The sequence below is a fragment of the Podarcis liolepis genome (genome assembly GCF_965112155.1).
Source record: "Podarcis liolepis genome assembly, chromosome: 8".
NCBI classification, from domain to species: domain Eukaryota; kingdom Metazoa; phylum Chordata; class Lepidosauria; order Squamata; family Lacertidae; genus Podarcis; species Podarcis liolepis.
The window spans coordinates 69910342-69929251 of record NC_139560.1 but is presented as its reverse complement, the minus strand read 5'-3'; positions in this window follow the sequence as shown (position 1 = coordinate 69929251).

Below are 18910 nucleotides of genomic sequence, written 5' to 3'. Positions count from 1 at the left end.
CCTCCAAGCCACAGCTAAAAGGAATTGCACTTTCAATTCTTCCCTTGTGGCTAAAAGGCTGCACTTTTTGAATATGGTTCCTTTGTATCGTCAGAGGAAAAAAGCACCACATTCAACAAAGCTGTGACTTTCGGCTGTGGAGGAAGAGTGGGGAGTGTGTTTAGAGCATGCTCTCAATTCGTCTTTTGCATTCCCCACCTTGAATTCAAGAAAACCTCTTCCTTTGCAGGCATAGCTTGAGCTGCACCTGCAAAAGAAGGCAGTCCTTTTCTCTTTTTTTGCAGCCTGGATTGAATTCAAACCAAGGCTATAAATGAGCAGTCGGGAGCACACTTATAGAGCTCTCCTGGTTCTTCCTCCAACAGGATTGTGCTGAAACGACATCACCCAAAAATGGAGTAATGTAATCCAGCTGATAGCTGTGTTCCAATCCAGATAAACGTCATGGGCTGGCAAAATAGGTTGGTTCACTTTAAAATATGAACCAAATAAATTTCTCTTCTGTGCCTTCCTACATGCCGACCAAGTCACCCCAAGTTCATCTAGCTGTCAATTTGGGGAAGCAAACGCCTCCCATAGTCTCACACAGAGCCTTCAGTCCTGCGACCTGGGGAGTTGTGTGGAAATGAGAGAAGATGAAGAGCAGAGCAGTGAAGTCTGAGCACAATCAAAAGCAAGGCGTTCTGTCACCTTCGGTATATGGCGCTCATGTGTCAGCTCAGCTCATCTTACACTCTTGGGTGATTTGATATTCCAAAGGCAAATCAAATGGAGCCTCCAGGCACCTCTCACGACTGTGTTCTTTGCATTGGATCTGAATAGATTTGGATTCCAAAAACCTCTTACCCTGGCCTCTCACAATGACAGCACCCCCAAATTGTGTCATTATTCAGGAAGACGGCTCCTACCAGCCATATCTGAGGAAATGTCAATTGCGGTAAACAAGTCTTCCTTCTTCAAATGCAATTTTCGTTTAGTTGGAACGGTGGGGAATGAAATATTAATAACACAGCAGATATGGAGACAACAATATTTATTTTTTTGCCAAACACAACATTGTGATTAACTATCAATATCTGAAATTGGTGTTTGACCAGTGTTTACAAAGGCACCTGCAAATATGAGATGGTCCCTTGCAAAAATCTATCATTTGCCCGATAATAAATGTTGGAAATGTAAAGAAACTGAAGGTACATTCTTTCACCTTTGGTGGACGTGCCCAAGGATTAAGGCTTTCTGGGAGATGATTTATAATGAAATGAAAAGGGTGTTTAAATATACCTTTCTGAAGAAACCAAAGGCCTTTCTCCTGGGCATGGTCGGCCAAATGGTGCCAAAGAAGGACAGAACTTTTTTTTATGTATGCCACAACAGCAGCAAGAATACTTATTGCAAAGTATTGGAAGACACAAGATTTACCCACTCTGGAAGAATGGCAGATGAAGGTGATGGACTACATGGAATTGGCGGAAATGACTGGCTGAATCTGAGACCAGGGAGAAGAGTCAGTGGAAGAAGACTGGAAGAAATTTAAAGACTATTTACAGAAATATTGCAAAATTAATGAATGTTAGAATGATGTCAGAATGAAGTTAAGGGGTTTAAGCAGCAATGTTATAAAGGTGTATGTAAAAATGGATTGTAAACAGGTGAGAATCCAAAGTCATAATATATTATGTTAAAGGACTAAGATAAAAACAAAGAGGGAAAGAAATTGCTGAATTAACTAACTGAATTGGAATACAAAAAAGGGAGGCATGAGGAGATCAGGGAAACAAGGAAATGAATGTAAGGTATGGAAAGACTGATGTATTTTTTAAAGTGTTTTTTATCTTTTTTGTATTTTGTATTTTTTCTTCTATTTTTACTTTTGTCTTTCTTTTTCTTCTTTTTTTAATTCATGTAATTCTTTTCTTTGAAACTTTAATAAATATCATTAAAAAAACAAAAAACAAATATGAGAAGGTCCCTTGGGGCCTTTCTTCTGTGGGTGGCAACAATGAAGAGAGACTCTCTTTCTGTGAAATGTTTCCCCCCACCCTGACACGTTGACAACTTTTTGGTGCTAGGCAAAAACATATTTTTCCAAGTCTTGCAACTTTTATTTTGTATCGGTTTTCTAAAATAAATAAATAGATGATAGATAGATGATAGATAGATAGATAGATAGATAGATAGATAGATAGATAGATGATAGATAGATAGATAAGTTATACATAATGTTGTGACTGGTGAATGTCAAGCTTTTGAAGATCATGCAGTCAAAACTCCTCCATTGTATCTGCAGATTGATAACTCTGTGTGTTTCTTTTACGTACACAAAATCACAGTACCTCTCTAAAGCACTGAACACTCACTTTTACTACTGACCTCCTACTTCAGGGATGGAATTGGGAAAAGAGAGGGAGGAGGCTGGAAGTCTAATATGCCGTGTATGATTAAAGCTGAATACACTGTCAAATGGCGAAATCATATCATACTTTTAAGTCCGAATTGAGATAACGAGTGAGAAGGTGTTCGTTCATTAGCACCAGCTTTTGCAGTTGAATAATTCTAGGTGGAATTTGGAATGCCCTTAGACAAATAGCAAAGCTGATTTCTTGTGAAGTGGGGAGGGCACACAGATGCTTGTTTGGGTGGAAGTGGTGGAAGATTTGAAAGAAGATGAGGAAATTTCAGCTAGTTGCTGCTTGCCACAGTACTGATACCCTGACTAACAGCACGCAGTGGAGGTCTGGACTATAAAAGATCATTGTGCACCTGTGTTCCTAGCTATATCGTGTACATAATGTGTTGTGTTTGTCAATGCTGAACCTTGGAGGGAGGATTTGACCTAGAGTTTTTACTACATTGGTACCTCGGGTTACAGACGCTTCAGGCTACAGACGCTTCAGGTTACAGATGCTTCAGGTTACAGGCTCCACTAACCCAGAAATAGTACCTTGGGTTAAGAACTTTGCTTCAGGATGAGAACAGAAATTGTGCAGCGGCAGTGGGAGGCCCCATTAGCTAAGTGGTACCTCAGGTTAAGAACAGTTTCAAGTTAAGAACAGACCTCCAGAACGAATTAAGTTCTTAACCCAAGGTACCACTGTATTTATTTACTATTTACTCATACATCTATGTTTATGCTCTTTTGCACAGTGATACATACAAAAGACTGGACAAGGATGTGATCTGAGTTCGTTGGGTGGCTGGGTGCGTGTGTAAATTCATCCAGTTCAAATTTTATATCCTCCAGCATTTCTCCAATAAAAATAGAGACATCCTATTCCACAACAACAACAGGTTTTGTTGTTGTTGTTGTTTATATACCATCCATCTGACTGGAGGGAAGCTAAATGTATCTTGCAGGGGAAGGATTAGAACTGTGGGAGGTTGCATACCCTCCAACATTTCTCCAATGAAAATAGGCATGCCCTATTCAATAATAATAATGATAATAATCATTTTATTATTTATACCCTTCCCATCTAACCGGGTTGCCCCAGCCACTCTGGGCATCTTCCAAAATATATGAAAACATAATAAAACATTAAACATTTAAAAAAACAACACCTTTCCTACACAGGGCTGCCTTCATATGTTTTCTAAAGGTTGTATAGTTACTTATCTCCTTTGCTTGGGGGTTGCATAACTCCATACCCTGCAACATTTATCCAATGAAAATAGGGATGCCCTAAGGAAAAGTGGGAAATTCTGGGATCAAAACAGAAACCTGGGTGGCTTCTGTAAATCTGGGACTATCCCTGGGAAATAGGGACACTCGGAGGGTCTGAAATATTATGCAAGTCTATCCCTGTCCTTTGAAATTTGCACTTCTCCAAATTGATATAAAGTCAACAGGATCTGAGATGTGCCCAGTTCAGGATGAATTTCCACTAAAGGGTGAGGGTGAAACTGGTTTTTGATGGTCCAAATGAGGCGGGGTATAATAGTAATAAAGAGAACAATAACTATTGGTCACCCTTCATCACCAGATCCCAGGGCAGGGCAGAACAATCTAAAACTCACCACTAAAAACAGTAAAAATAAATTGCAGTTGCAAGAATAGGGTGAGTCTCAAAAGATAGGTATTGAGAGTACATGGGGACATGATGACAAGCCAAAGAGGCCCACATGCCAAGACATGTGCTAAAGTAGGGGTCAGCAACCTTTTTCAGCCGTGGGCTGGTCCACTGTCCCTCAGACCATGTGGTGGGCTGGACTATATTTTTTGGGGGAAATGAATGAATTACTATGCCCCACAAATAACCCAGAGATGCATTTTAAATAAAAACACACATTCTACTCATGTAAAAACACCAGGCAGGCCCCACAAATTGTTAGAATTCCTGCTCCATGATTGCAGTCATGGGATTGTTGTCTATCACATGACAGTATATGTTTTGACTCCACAGAGTGGGAAGTGACGGAGATGGGATGTTTATATGTGTGTGTGTTTATATGTAAATAAAGTAGATTAGCCAAAATGCTGAGTTGCTGAGGTCTGTTACGCAAGCTGTGAAGACTCTGCGGATCTCTAAGTGTGCCGGTGTCTGTTGGCATCGGTTGCTGTGTTGTTCGGGCGGAAGAGAGCTTTTGAAGCTCCTGAACGATCGACCAGGAGGGAGGGAACATGCCAGTTGGGCATGTGTCTCTGCCAGGTTCCTACTTGAGAGTAGGACAAGTTCCTGACACAAATAACCCAGAGATGCATTTTAAATAAAAGGACATATTCTACTCATGTAAAAACACGCTGACTCCCGGATCATCCACGGGCCGGATTTAGAAGGCTATTGGGCCGCATCCGGCCCCCTGGTCTTAGGTTGCCTACCCCTGTGCTAAAGGCATTTGGAGAGAAACACTGTGTATAGGTGTTGATATGCTAATGCTAAATGCTTTTGAGCCAATATGGGGCAGCTGGAGTCCTAGGTCTTAAAGGACAGAATAGATATAGCAGGCATAATTGAAACCTGATGGAATGGAGGGAACCAGTGGGATATGGTGAAACAGCAGGAAGCATTCAATTTGTAACATAATTCTGTCTTCGGTAAGTTAGCTAACTAAGCAAGTGGTGGCCGTGAAGGTGTCTCTTAGCAACCAGGCAGACTGGAATTATGTTTGCTGTTGATTCAAATATTAGATATCTAAAGGGCTGCCACATGGAAGATGGAGTAGCTTCTTTTCTCCTGCTCTGGAAGGTAGGACCCAAACCAATGGATTCACATTACAATAAAGGAGATTCAGACTAAACATCAGGAATAACTTTCTGGCAGTAAGAGTTGTTGGAAAGTGGAAAAGATTCCCTCAAGAGGTGGTGGACTCTTATCCCTTGGAAGGTTTTAAGCAGTGGTTGGATGGCCATCTGTCATGGATGCTTTAGGTTAGATTCCTGTATTGCACTGGGTGGACTAGGTGAATCCTGGGGTCTCTTCCAACTCTACATTTCTATGATTCCGAGGGAGTATTTATCTGCATTTATCTGTATTTAAGTCTCTCTGTTATGTACAAGGCCTGAAGGAAGAAAGACAAAACATCTCTGTTCTGTTCACCTGAAATTATACATTGTTTTTGTTCAGTTGTTGCATCAAAATGTTAACAGGACTTCTTTTGTCTCTGGACTCTGTGTTATTTAAATGACTTTGCTAACAAAGGTTGTGGTCCATGTGGGAATGTTCAGGGATGCAGGAGAGGATATATTGTTTGATTATGGCCTTTCCAACTTGTGTTAACAAGTTCACAGTTTAGCAGAGTAACATTGCCCTTTTTAAACTCACAGCGGATGCATTTGCTCAGGCTTGCTAAAGCCTCTATAATTACTGTTCTGGTATTTTCCCCTTATTCCCTCATAAAATATAATCACGACACAGTCTTCTATAAAAGTATAAAAAGAGTTTACAGTGGTGCCCCACAAGACGAATGCCTCGCAAGACGGAAAACTCGCTAGACGAAAGAGTTTTCCGTTTTGGAGGTGCTTCGCAAAACGAATCTCCTATGGGCTTGCTTCGCAAGACGAAAATGTCTTGCGAGTTCCTGCGGGTTTTTTTTTCCTTTCCCCCCTTTTTCTAAGCCGCTAAGCCGCTAAAAGCCGCTAAAAGCCGCTAAAAGCCGCTAAAAGCCGCTAAAAGCCGCTAATAGTGCTAATAGCGCTAATCCGCTAATCCATCAATGGGCTTGCTTCGCAAGACGAAAAAACCGCTAGACGAAGAGACTCACAGAACGGATTCTTTTCGTCTTGCGAGGCACCACTATACTCAAATTCTGTTCACAATCAGATCCCAGAAGGCAGACTTATCTTAGAAAAGTAGCATACACCTGGAAACTATCTCATAAGGAGAGAGTCCCTTTGTCCTCTCTTGGCTAGAGGCCAAGAGAACATCTTTGGCTAAGCAGATGTTGCTTCTTTGACGAAAGCAGTCACAGACAGAGAAATGGCGGCCAGTCCTATGCTTTTGTTACCTGCACAGGTGAGGCCACACCCACCTCTAGTCACATGCAGAGGAAGTCTGTTCCAGCCCAGAAGGAAACAGGAACTTCCAATTGGCTGGTCCAGACATACCCTTTTATGTCCACTCTAGGGATGTTGTACTTGACTGCTCTTGTGTTTCACATCCCACAAGATCTGCAATTTCTAACGGCATTACTTTAAAAGGCTCTCCATTCACAACTGGAACATTATGAAGATAAACGGCACAGATTGAACACCTGTACAGGTGAGGCCACACCCACCTCTAGTCACATGCAGAGGAAGTCTGTCCCAGCCCAGAAGGAAGCAGGAAGTTTACCTGCTGGCTTGTCAAACATTCCTCCCCATGTGTAAACATGTTCACTCTAGGAATGTTGTACTTGACTGCTCTTGTGTTTCACATCCCACAGTCTGAGAGGGTTGTAGTTGGGGGAGGGTTCTAGATCAGTAATACATCTGCTTTGCCTGTATAAAATCCCTGATGTCGCTAGTGAGGACTGGGAGATATATTTGAAATGCTGGAGAGCTGCTGCCAGTCTGTGTGAGCAATGCTGAGCTAGCTAGGTGAGCTAATGGTCTGACTTGGCTAATGGTCTGACAGCTTCCCATATTGCCAACCTAGTGTGTCTATGTTATATGATTAGTTGTAACTGGGTGATAATCCTTGTTTCCTTCTATCGGCCTTTTGAGTATGCCTGCTTAACCAAATGGAGCAGTCAAGGGGTTAAAAATAGTGCCGAGACACATTAAAATGAGCATGTCCAATCCATCCTTATTTCCTGTCTTGGAGATAAGGTGCACTGGGAGTGGATTTACTTACACAAATCCGTGACATTATTTACTGGAATGAGAATGTAAATATATTATTTGCTTCAGGAAATAGCTGTAGGAAGGCACTTGAGCGTTTCAGTATATATGCCCAAGAGAAGCGTACATAAGGCAAAGGAGAAGAGCGCCAATAATGTATCTGACAAAACCGACTGACGGAACATAAAGTATGCATTTCTTCGAGCCTGTAATTTACACAACTTCTAACAAATTACATAAGTACCTTAGATTAATCTACTGCAGTTTACAACTGAATGGTTTAAAAGGTACCCAAATGCTCAGCATTTCAAAACTGTTTAATGTCAAAACAGTGACAAATCTATGCAGATTTTCCCTGTGGAACAACACAAGTATTTGTAAATGTTTTGCTTCTGAGTTACAGCCCAGTGCGGCTTCGTGAATATTCAAGTCGAGCACAGTTGGCTGCCTGCTCGAAGGAGCAAAGTGTGTTCCTGCTGGTGTGGCTGGCACTGCCTCCAAAGATACTTCTGAACTAGGATGTGAGGGTTCATTGTTTATTTATTTCACCTTTGTCTAAATTTTCCACCCAAGTTCTGCATAACACAAAACTTGAAGCAAATTGGGGGAGGGGGCATCTCTGCAGGCAAAACATTGGAAGTGGGGGGCGGGGGAGGAAGAGTTTCAGTAAGAACAGTGATGTTTCTCTAGTCTTGGGGGACTCTGTGCTTTTCCAAGTTTCCACTGAGCTTAAGAACAAAGGTCCATAGGGGCCAAGTTCTGGAGGCCCTGGGGGCCCAGGCACCCACAAAACTTTTGCTGTGGCTACCCAGCCTCTGCCCCTGTGCTGCAACTGCACACCAAGTGCCTTTTGGCTCTTACTGACTTGAAGTAGACAGCCAGACCCTTAGCTGTCTGCCTGCAGTTGCTCAGTATGATTCTGCATTTACAGTCAAACCTCGTTCTGCATCCGCCTCTGCTTGCGTCCACTTCGGCGAACATCCTTGGCAAACCAGGAAGTACCGGAACAGGTTACTTCTGGGTTCGTCACTTGCACATGCATAGAAGCGCTAAGTTGCGCCGTGCGGGTGCGCAGACGCAGCACTTCGATGTGCGTCATTTTTGGCTTGCGGACGGGCCTCCGGAATGGATCCCGTCTGCAAAACGAGGTTTGACTGTATTTTCAACAGCTGCCATTTTGAGTTGCTTCTATCTCCTCTTCCTCTTAACTAAAAAAACCCCCTAAACACCTCATTTTTTTTCTTGATACAACTTCCTAAGGATACACACACACACCACTTAAAACACACTCAAATAGCATTGCTGCCTTTGAGAGCATCCAATTAAGTTAAATTGGTATTGCGAGGTACAGTATATTCTTGCAAAAAGGAAACACTTTACAACTTGGGGAGAAAATCATAATGTCAATGATCACTTTGCTTAAGTTTATATTCTAATTACAGATTTTTTTGCAAAATACTACATTACATCTATTACATAATAGTCACAGGATGAGGTCTGCAGTTGCAAAATCCGGGTGTAATTTTATGAACACATGTTAATGTGCATGTTTTGTGTAATGTAGACATTTATGTTCTAAAGGTTTTGGGAAGTGTGGTGAACCCTGAATGGTGATTTGGTAGCAACTTAGTATTACCAAGTTACCTTGGACAGCAACAGGGATCAGAAAATGAAGACTACCCCTTGTAAATAGGGAGTGTTGGGTAATATTTCCGTAGTTACTGGGGAATTGACTGTAAGTGTTGCATGTACTTCAGATCCAGGATCCACAAGAAGGGAGCGTTACCCAGCAGAAAGATTAAAGTTCTGTGTAGCTTACTAAAGGCAAAATCATTCCAGGCCACAAAGTAGCAAAGCTTATGGAGGAGGGAAAGCGGAGGGGGGGGGGGAGAGACTTCTTGTAATCCACATTCCTGATTCTCTTTCCCGTTAAATGTAAATCCCTGTGGCGATGCATCAAACATGAATTAAATCCATCCAACTCTGATGATAATTAATAATAAATTTTGGCCTGATGGAATACTTTTCTACATAGCCTCTCAAAGAGCTTAGCTGAAGCTAATGAATTAAGCTTCACCCACTATGTCACAACTCAACAGGGACGTACTTGTGTAGAGAGGTCTTGTAGACCAAACAAGAAGCTTGTTAAGATTTTTTTTATATATAAAAATGGAGAAACAGTAGTCTCTGGGACCAAGCTCTAAGGAAGGGGTGTGGTTTTCCTTCTTCTGAAGGTCATTCTACGTGGAACATGTCACTTTGGAGCAGGGGTCACTCTGCCTCCAGGTCACTCTGCCCTGCCTTCGGAGAGAAAATACAGAGTCCTATCTCAAAGATAGCTCTTAACCCTTGTCTCACACAGGAAGGGGGGAACCTCCCAGCTTTCTCATGGGAGCTTTCCTTTTTTAGGGCTGTCTACAGCTGGATTTCCCCAGAAATTACCAGGATTTCAAAGGTGGAAGTGAAGTCTGAGGGAAATTTCCGGTGAAGGTTTGTCTTGGATCTTTGGCAAGTCAACCAAAAATTTGTTGGTTTGGGGGGTATTGTGTGGTGAGTTCCTGATCCATCCCCCCAGGTAGAAATAATGACACATGATACAATTATTGAAGGTTAATGGGCTAAAAAAGGCCACAACTTTATTGGTTACAGGTGTTGAGCAGTATTGGCTAAGGCATTGGACCTAACCGACTATAACTGACTCCAGCCCATCTGCTTGAAGTCCGAGTAGACAAAAAGGGAGATCCCTGGCTGCGTCCTGCCTTTATGGGGCAGGCCACACTCCTGGACCAACCTGATTGGCCAGCTAGGGGGTGATGCAGCTGGGAATCCCCCAATTGTGTGGTGCTGGCCTCCCACCCCCTGTGCACGTGGAGGGGCCGTGAAGCCCACAACCCCACCTCCTCCTTAAGGTGGAAGTGGTTTTTTGGTAAAATACCAAACAATTTTGGGGTCTTCCTAAAAAAGCTCAATGACTTTTGGAGTGTCCTGGTTTTTACTTTTTGAAATATGGTAACCCTGCCTGTCTCTTACCCTGGGAGATCTTCCCTTTCCCGCCTCTCAACGTCACAGCCATCTTGACCCTCAACCGTGGAGGAAAGGCAGCAGCCCTGACCCATACGCCAACACTGACAGCCTGAAATATGTCACATGGCCTCCCTTTTGCCATGCAAAGCTCTCCTTCTTCCTCCTGTTGCAGAAAACTTTGCAGAAAGGACAGAGAGGAAGAGGAAAAAATATGGACTCGAGAAAAGGAGGGAGGGGGGAAACACCACTGTCCCCTCGTTTCCATGAGCAGCGAAGGTGGCAAAGCAATGGAAAGGTGAAGAGAGGGCTGGCGATTATGAGGAAAGGGCAGAATGGTAGGTGATTTAAAATGGCCCCCTGGTTTGTTGCTGACCCACAGTGCAAACCTTGCTCGTTTCATGCCTCCATATATTTTATTCATTGAAGCCTTACCAGAAGGTGTGCTTTCCTTATTATTTCCTGTTTGGTCAGATACCACTAATGAGGTCGTTGACTTTTTAGTTCTGTGGTTACCCAGAGGTTGCTCTGTATTGCGGCAAAGTAAATGATTAGGGATGACTCTTTCACATGCAGCTTCTAAGGATAAGGCACTTAGAAGTGTATTTGGTGTGCAAAGCTCTGGGTTTGCTTGGTTTTTGGTGTGTGTGGTTTATTTTTCTTCCTGCTTTAGCAATATGTTACTGCTGCACCAAAGCATAATCTTTTATTTACTTTTCTTGCACTGTTGAGGTGCTAGAAAGCTTGAAAGTATGAAAGGGGGGGAATTAGGGGCTAAGTGAAAGTTGTAAAATATTTGAGCTCAAGGGAGAAGGGGCTTCCCATTAAATTGTGGTGCCAGCATCTTTCTTACATCTTTTCTGTCTTTTTTCTGTCTATTTTTTACATAAATGTTCTTACTTCAAGTACTTGCAAGCCCTCCAAGTGCCCCTATTTTCCAGGGACAGCCCCAGATTTACAGAAGGCATCCTGGCTTCTGATTCAACCGTGGAATGTCTCTCTTTTCCTTAGGGCTTCCCATTTTCATCAGAGACATGTTGGAGAGTAAGGTAGGATGTCCCTGTTTTCATCGGAGAAATGTTGGAGGGTTTGTATTTGCTACTCCCTCCCACCCCCCACTGCTATGCACAGTGGCGTAGTGTGGGGGTGCAGGGGGGGCCAGCCGCACCGGGCGCAACATCGGGGGGGGCGCACTTGCACTCTCAACTCTCTGCCCCTACCTGGCTCACTCACTCTCTCTCACTGCAGTGCTGGCTGTGCGAATCCGATCTGAGCCACCTGGTTGCCATCCACTGTGGGTGGGTGCCAGGCATGCGGTGCGGAGAGAGCGCGAGGGACTATCTGGGGTAGGGACAGTGCAGCGGCCGCCCAGCGCAGCGCTGAGCGCGGGAGAGAAGCACACCAGACCAGACCAGGCAGCAGCAAGAAGAAGCTGGCAGCGGCGGCAGGTTAGGGGTTAGGGGGTGCAAATTACTTGCCTTGCCCCGGGTGCTGACAACCCACGCTACGCCACTGGCTATGCATCATGACATTAGCATGATTCATCCAAAAAATTGTGGAAGAAAATGGCAGCCTGACTGGCTGCCAATGAATGCTCCGAGAAGCAGCAAAGACAATTTCAGGATGGGGGGGGGGAATGTTTAAGAAAGACCCACCTTAACCGGTAAGCTCCCCTGTGCTTGCATATTTTCAAACTTTCTCTTAGGCCCTAAAATATTTGACAGAGAGTGTTCTCTTGATTTTGAGACCTGAGAATGATGATGGAAAAGTGCACTGCTAATATTTATTATAGGGGTTTTTTTTTGTTTTTAAAAAATCTGCTTGTAATTATTAGGTACTTTTGTTACACACCCCACTCCAATAGTGTGTCGCGAGGGTCTATGGGAGAGGGAGTTTTGTTGTTGGGTTAGCTCTAGATGACTCATCCACACTTAGCTTTTGCCCCACACTTTCCAAGCACATGTTCACACTTTCAAACTCTGTGTCTGAGCTCTCTTTTTTCCTTTTTTGCCCCTGGTGTTTCCCTGCAAAAACCTGGTCTTTTCTCCCCACAGATTGCCATTTGCTCTGATTCAGCAGCAAAGAGCAGTTTTTGTGCAGAAAGTTCCAAAGGGGAAAAAGGGGGGAGGTGCTGAGACACATAGCTTTAAAGTGCAGACCATGCCCAGAAAGAGCAGAAGAAAGGTAAATGTGGATAAGCCCTTATTAGGTCATCAATTTCAGACACAAACCTCACTCTTCCAGACAGATTGCTGTCCTGGCTCACATAAAACTAGCATGTCGGCTGTGCCAAGGCTGTTCAAATGGTTTTGACTCTAAGCACTGCTTCTGCTCTACTTAGGATGCCTCTGGCAACAGCTGAATAGTATGAAATGCATTAGTTATCCATTCACTTCATTATAGTCTGCCTTTCAGCTCAAGGAGTCCCCAAGGTGGCTGAAAATATAAAAGCATTATTTTTAAAAAACAAAAAAACTGTGCATTACAAACAGTAAAATGCATTAGTCAGCATAATGTATAGATGCCATCACATTGCATTAGGTTTGCAAGCATTTTGGAACATTGGATTGGCAGCCTGAGAGCATGTGCAGGGTTTCTTTCACCCAAGGAGAAAGATGTTTGTTTTGTTTAAGGGCCAAGTGTCCGTGTGCATGTGCAGAATGACTTTGCTTTGTGAAGGAAATGCTTCCTGCCTTCTAGGTTGGCAGTCACAGAAGCTGCAGTGCCAGAAAGATGGGCATGGGATACTGTATAATGGCATGCAATATCATGAGGGAAACAACAGGCTTGTATTCTACTCTGGGCAAGCTGGTACGCCTGAATAGGGCTAAATCTGTGGAGCTTTGCCAATGCATGTTGTAAAATGGTTGGTCACAGCCAATTCAATTTTCCATATTAAGAATAACAGTGTTCCACTCTTCTGTTTATTTATTGGTTGGATGAAATCCTTTGTTCTGAGTTTCACTCCTTCACAAATCTGTGTCGATAAGGAGAACTCCTAAAAGTAATTCCGGAATGGGACATTCTGTTTGTTTGCAGTCTTTTTCTTCCCTCTACTTTATAAATGCATTTGAGTGTGGTAGTAGTAGTAATGCAGTCTTGAACTGATCATCCATTTGATTGCCTCGAAATTCTTTTTGTTCAGTGTCTTGCTGATGTGCACATGTGCTCCTATGCGCTGGTAAAACACCACAGAAATAAAAGATTGCAAAAACAACAACAATGTATTTTTCTTGCTTTCCCAATTTTTGTCAAGACTAGCAACTGCCTCAAAGGATTGTTCTGGTAGAAAAGTATAATTCTGTCTCAGTGGCGACCCTACAATTTTGAAGATGAAACTCATATGATCAGAGGGAGCAATCCTATGCATAAAAAGCTGGCAGAAAGCAAACCAGTGTATATTAAGATGGCATACATTTACACCAGATCCAATCCCCATTCAGCAATGGAGCTGCTGTTCCACCCAAGCCTGGCAGAGTGAAAACAAGGCTTTAAAACAGTGTTCTCTGCTGGGTGGCCAGGTCATGTGATTGTGGCAAACGGTCTTAGGATCCAGCCCAAGCCCCCCACCTCAGTTTGTTTAGGAACACTCCTTTGATGGGACTTAAACCAACCTCCGTTCAAGCAGCTGAACCCTGGCTGATCATGTTATGCCAGCATCTGTGGTGTAGCATGGGTTGCCAGTGCTCGGGGCCGTGTGGAGGAGGTGGGAAACAGACAGTTTAGGCCTGTGCATTCAATGCCTGTTGGTGTCTGTGGCACCCAGGAGATCACAGCCATAGAGATCAGAAGAGTCATTCCCTAGTCTAGAGAGGTCACTTCCTGGTTCACATGGAGAAGCCATTTTCAATGGAGCCTACAGACAGAAGCACACAGCTGTATTTCCTTTTTTAAAATATTTTATTGGTTTTTAACATACAAAATTATAAAACATACCACACAATTTATCACAAACACATTCTTATTGGACTTCCTTCAGTACCTCTGATAATCCTCCATCTTAATCACCTCTTACGCATTTCCTAACTTATTATTGCCTTTACATCTCTTAAACATATCACATCTCCTTCTCCATTTTTGCAATATTTCTAATATTATTCCTCACAGAACTTCTTGCAAACCTACAAACGTCATCTGTTCATCACAAATATTTATCAAATAATCCATAAATTTACTCCAGTCCTCGGTAAACTTCTGGTCCTGCCGGTTTTGGATCCTTCCTGTTAGTTTATCAAGTTCCGCATAGTCCATTAATTTCACCCTCCATTCTTCCATTGTTGGTAATTCTTCTTGCTTCCATTTTTGGGCCAATAGTATTCTTGCTGCTGTTGCTGCATATAGAAACACAGCTGTATTTCAGGAGCACTGGGTGTTGAAATTTTGTGCCCCTAACAATTTTGCAACTAGGTCAACCACCCCTCTGCCTCCCCGTGCAACACCACTGGCTGGTGTATCTTTGGCTGTGCCAGGGTTGGGAACTTAATGCCGCTGGAGATGAGAATCAGCTGATTGAGCTGGAGACCCTAAACAGCTCATCCCAGCAGACTCTGCTATAGGATTGCTCCGATCTTCTCCCTTAATCACTATTCATTCTTTCTACCCCGTGCAATTTGTTTTAGTAAGATCAGTGTGCCATCCAAATTCGTTGATTGCCTCTCTGCAGTGTCCTGAACAATGTCCTTGGCAACTAGGGCAATGAGAGGAACGTTTTCAAGAACTCAGATACTCAGATCAAAACAGAGCTCCCTGAAATAGCTCAAATCCTCTGCAGGTTGATTAATATAAGTTAATTAACATAATCTCAGCCAAACATATTAAATCCGGGAAACAGAGCAAAAACAAAAAGTTCAATCTACTTTGCAGTTTAAAATGATGGCAGAATGTTTTCCTTAAAGTATGATGAATGCAATTGGCTTTAACAAACTTCAAGAAATGTGGTCTGAATTAATCTTCACAGGAACTTCACCGGCTCCTAGTACATTTCCAAGCACAATTCAAAGTGTTGGTGCTGACCTTTAAAGCCCTAAATGGCCTCGGCCCAGTATACCTGAAGGAGCGTCTCCAACCTCATTGCTCAGCCCAGACACTGAGGTCCTCTTCTGAGGGTCTTCTGCTGGTTCCCTCACTGCGAGAAGCAAAATTACAGGGAACCAGGCAGAGGACCTTCTAGGTAGTGGTGCCTTTCCTGTGGAACACCCTCCCTTCAGTTGTCAAGGAGATAAAGAACTACACAACTTTTAGACGACATCTGAAGGCAGCCCTGTATCGGGAAGAAGAAGAAGAAGAAGAAGAAGAAGAGGAGGAGGAGGAGGAGGAGGAGGAGGAGGAGGAGGAAGAAGAAGAAAGAGTTGCTTCCACAGGCCGGGCACTGCAGCAGAGCTGTGAACAGACTGGCTCACATGGGAAAATGTGTTCTCTTAAAACATAGCCACCTCCAGTTCCTACTACAGGAATTTGCACTAGTTGTGCAAATTCAAAGCATTCTACGGTCTTTTAAAGCCATTGGTATGTGGAGCAGCTCCCTGCCTCCAAAAACATTATGGCCTTGATACGTGAAAATGTGTGGCTTATGCCACTGTCCCAGGTCTCTACTGCAAGCAGATCATTCAACATTCACATGCTGCTGTAATGTGAGTAGAAGGAAGAGCAATCAGCAGGATAACAACAGGAATTTGTAGGAAAGCATTTGAAACATCCCTGTATCCGTCCCAGAATTCAGGTGGCATGCATTACTGTCAACCTTGCATGGAGATCTGCCAATGCCAACGTAGAAGGATGGGAATGCTTAAAACAAAACCATCTTATAAAGACGTGAAACCAAACCAAAAATGTACATTTTGTTTTAAAGGAGGGGGAGGCAAAGGAACTTCAGGGGAACAATTAGCGAAAAGCAATTTTAGCACAATTATTTCTTATGGCCATCTCCTCCATCTAAACGGCACTCCAGAATCACTTCACCCATTCAAGTGGAATGCTTGCTGAGTGTTATGAGCACGGATGGCTGTCAACCAGGTGTGCTATTTAAAGTGAATTACTCAATGCCATGCAAAAACACGAGGTTTAAAGCAACATAAACTTGCAGATGCAGCATCCTCAAAATATTGCTTTAATGTGAGGAGGGTAAAAAACAGAAAAGCAGAGTGAAATATTCAGAGCTACGTGGAACATTTCAGCCTCCAAAGAGAGGCCACAGGAAATCACATCTGTGTTTGGAAGCCCATTACTATGTATGTATGTCTGTGTCTCCAAATTTAGGCAGGAGGGTTCTTTTGAAATTCAGTGAGTTAAATTTACTGCAATGTTTAAATTTATAGGGCCTCTCTTGGACATTTTCAGGATTAAACTACAAAAAAACAACAATGACAACAACAAAAACCAGTGTGCGGTCAGCAAAATGTCTGTCAAAAAATACCCCTTTCTTGAGAAAGGGTGGCCTCCTTTCTCATAATTGCTGGGCCATCCGAGATCAGCATAAAAGAACATGTTTTAATTGTGCTGCAGCAGTGTCTGAACTTCAGTGTTTTTTTATCCAGAAGTAAGCAAGCCAAAGTAAAGAGATCCATTTAAAAATACCACTAAACCTTCTTCCTGAGACTCCAGCCACTGAGTTTTCTCCTATCTGCATAACCCTAACTCTTCACCTGTTGAGCTTGATCCTAGAATAAGTTCCTTGGTCACCATAGAATGTGATGGAAGTATAGATTCTATAGATACCATCTCTTCCTGCTTATGTACCTTAGTCTAGCCAGGGCAGAGGGGGTGGTGATGGTGGGGCAGATTAGATCTCATAGTTTGTCCATTCTTCCTGTACTGGATGCAGTTACACTTCTCTAAGACTCATAGTGAATCAGTACTTAGGAATCTAAGCTTGCTGCTAGGTTGCAGCTGGTGAGCTGACAGTGTTTGCTTCTCCGTGGCAAACGTGGTTTTGAACTCAGCCCAGGGGCATCACAAGGGGGGGGGTGGAGGCAGTTCGCCCCGGGTGTCACACCTAGGAGGGGTGACAAAATCCCCCCGGGCAGGAAGGAGGGAGAGGCCACGAGGCTGGGAGAGCAAGAAAGAAGTGAGGCGCGTAGGGGAAATACGAGAGAGAGAGAAGGGCAACTGAGTAAGAGGTAGGAAAGGAAAGAGGTGCCACCTCAGGCTCTGGGCAGTGGCAGTGGAAACATCCTCCCTCAGTGCCCTCCAGCGAGAGACCCGGTGCCCCGGACCCGGCTGCACCTTCAGACCCACCCTCTTGCTTCACCTGGCAACTGAGGAGGAGGAGGAGGTGCATGTGTGGAGAAGGAGAAGCCAGGCAGGGAGGAGGGATTGCAGTCGCCACCACAGAGGCCGCTGCCAAACCAGTGGTCCCTTCCCAGCAGTCTGAGGGAGCTGCCACTAACTCCAGCAGCGTCTCTCTCCCCCCCTCTCTCTCTCACACACCTGGTGCACCCGTCCGCATACACACCTGAGATCGCAATGGGACTGATGGGTGGCCAAGTGGGATGGGACTGCAGAATGTGGTCTGAGGAGAAGCCGGAAGGGATTGGACCCAGCTGCTTGCCGTAGTAGTGGTTTGGAGGGAAGGAAGCTCAAGTTGGCTGTGGCTATCTGGGCAACAGGAAGGAGAAGCGCCCACGCTGGGTGTATTTGCATGATTAGCAGGCGGTGCTGGCACCCCCGGGAGGATTGGGTGCCACCTATGTTAGCCCCGTGGGCAGAGCGCCCCTCCCCCGGGTGCAGATCATGTTTGCTGTTCCGGTTGCATGAGTGGCTTCTTCTGCCACTGCCTCAGCCATCAATGCTTTGTTAACTATGATTTCCCTACTGCAGCATCCCCCAACTTTGTGCCCTCCTGGTGTCCTTGGACTACAACTCTCATCCAGTACGGCAATGGTCAGGGATGATGGTAATTTTAGCCAAAACATCTGGAATATCCCATGTTGGAGAAGGCTAATTAACAATGATTCACTCTAGGTGAGAATGGCTTTCAGGACTGTTCAGAAGCTGCAGTTAATTTAGAAGTGTGTTGCTTCTTTCTTTAGAAGAATGTGAAAACGTTAGGGATGAGGCAGAGGTTTTTTATCACTTTTGTTGTTAGAGACTCCATTTTTTGTTTTATTTTTTTTATTTATTAAAATCACATTCATTTTGTAACCCTTTGGAATTCCTCAGAATCCAACACATACCCCTAGTCCTAAACATTATAGCATCATATGGTGAGGAAGCCTCAAACATTTCACTACCCTTAGCAGAATTGTTTTGTTGCACTCTCAATCCTTCAGGTGCTTCCTACATGTTGGAACCTCCACATTCCCTTACATGTTTAATCCCTCTTTAGGCTTTATTCCCATCAAGGGGCAATGTGAGTAGAATGGATCTTTGGGAATCATAGTTTTAATTCCCACATGGCTGCTCTCATGTTTGACTGTTCCTTCTGAAGCAAGCAATTCTCCTGGTGCACTTCAGAGCTCTGATCTTCCAGAATTCTAAATCATGAGAAGAAGAAGAAGAAGAAGAAGAAGAAGAAGAAGAAGAAGAAGAAGAAGAAGAAAAGAAGAAGAAGAAGAAGAAGAAGAAGAAGAAGAAGAAGAAGAAGAAGAAGAAGAAGAAGAAGAAGAAGAAGAAGAAGAAGAAGAAGAAGAAGAAGAA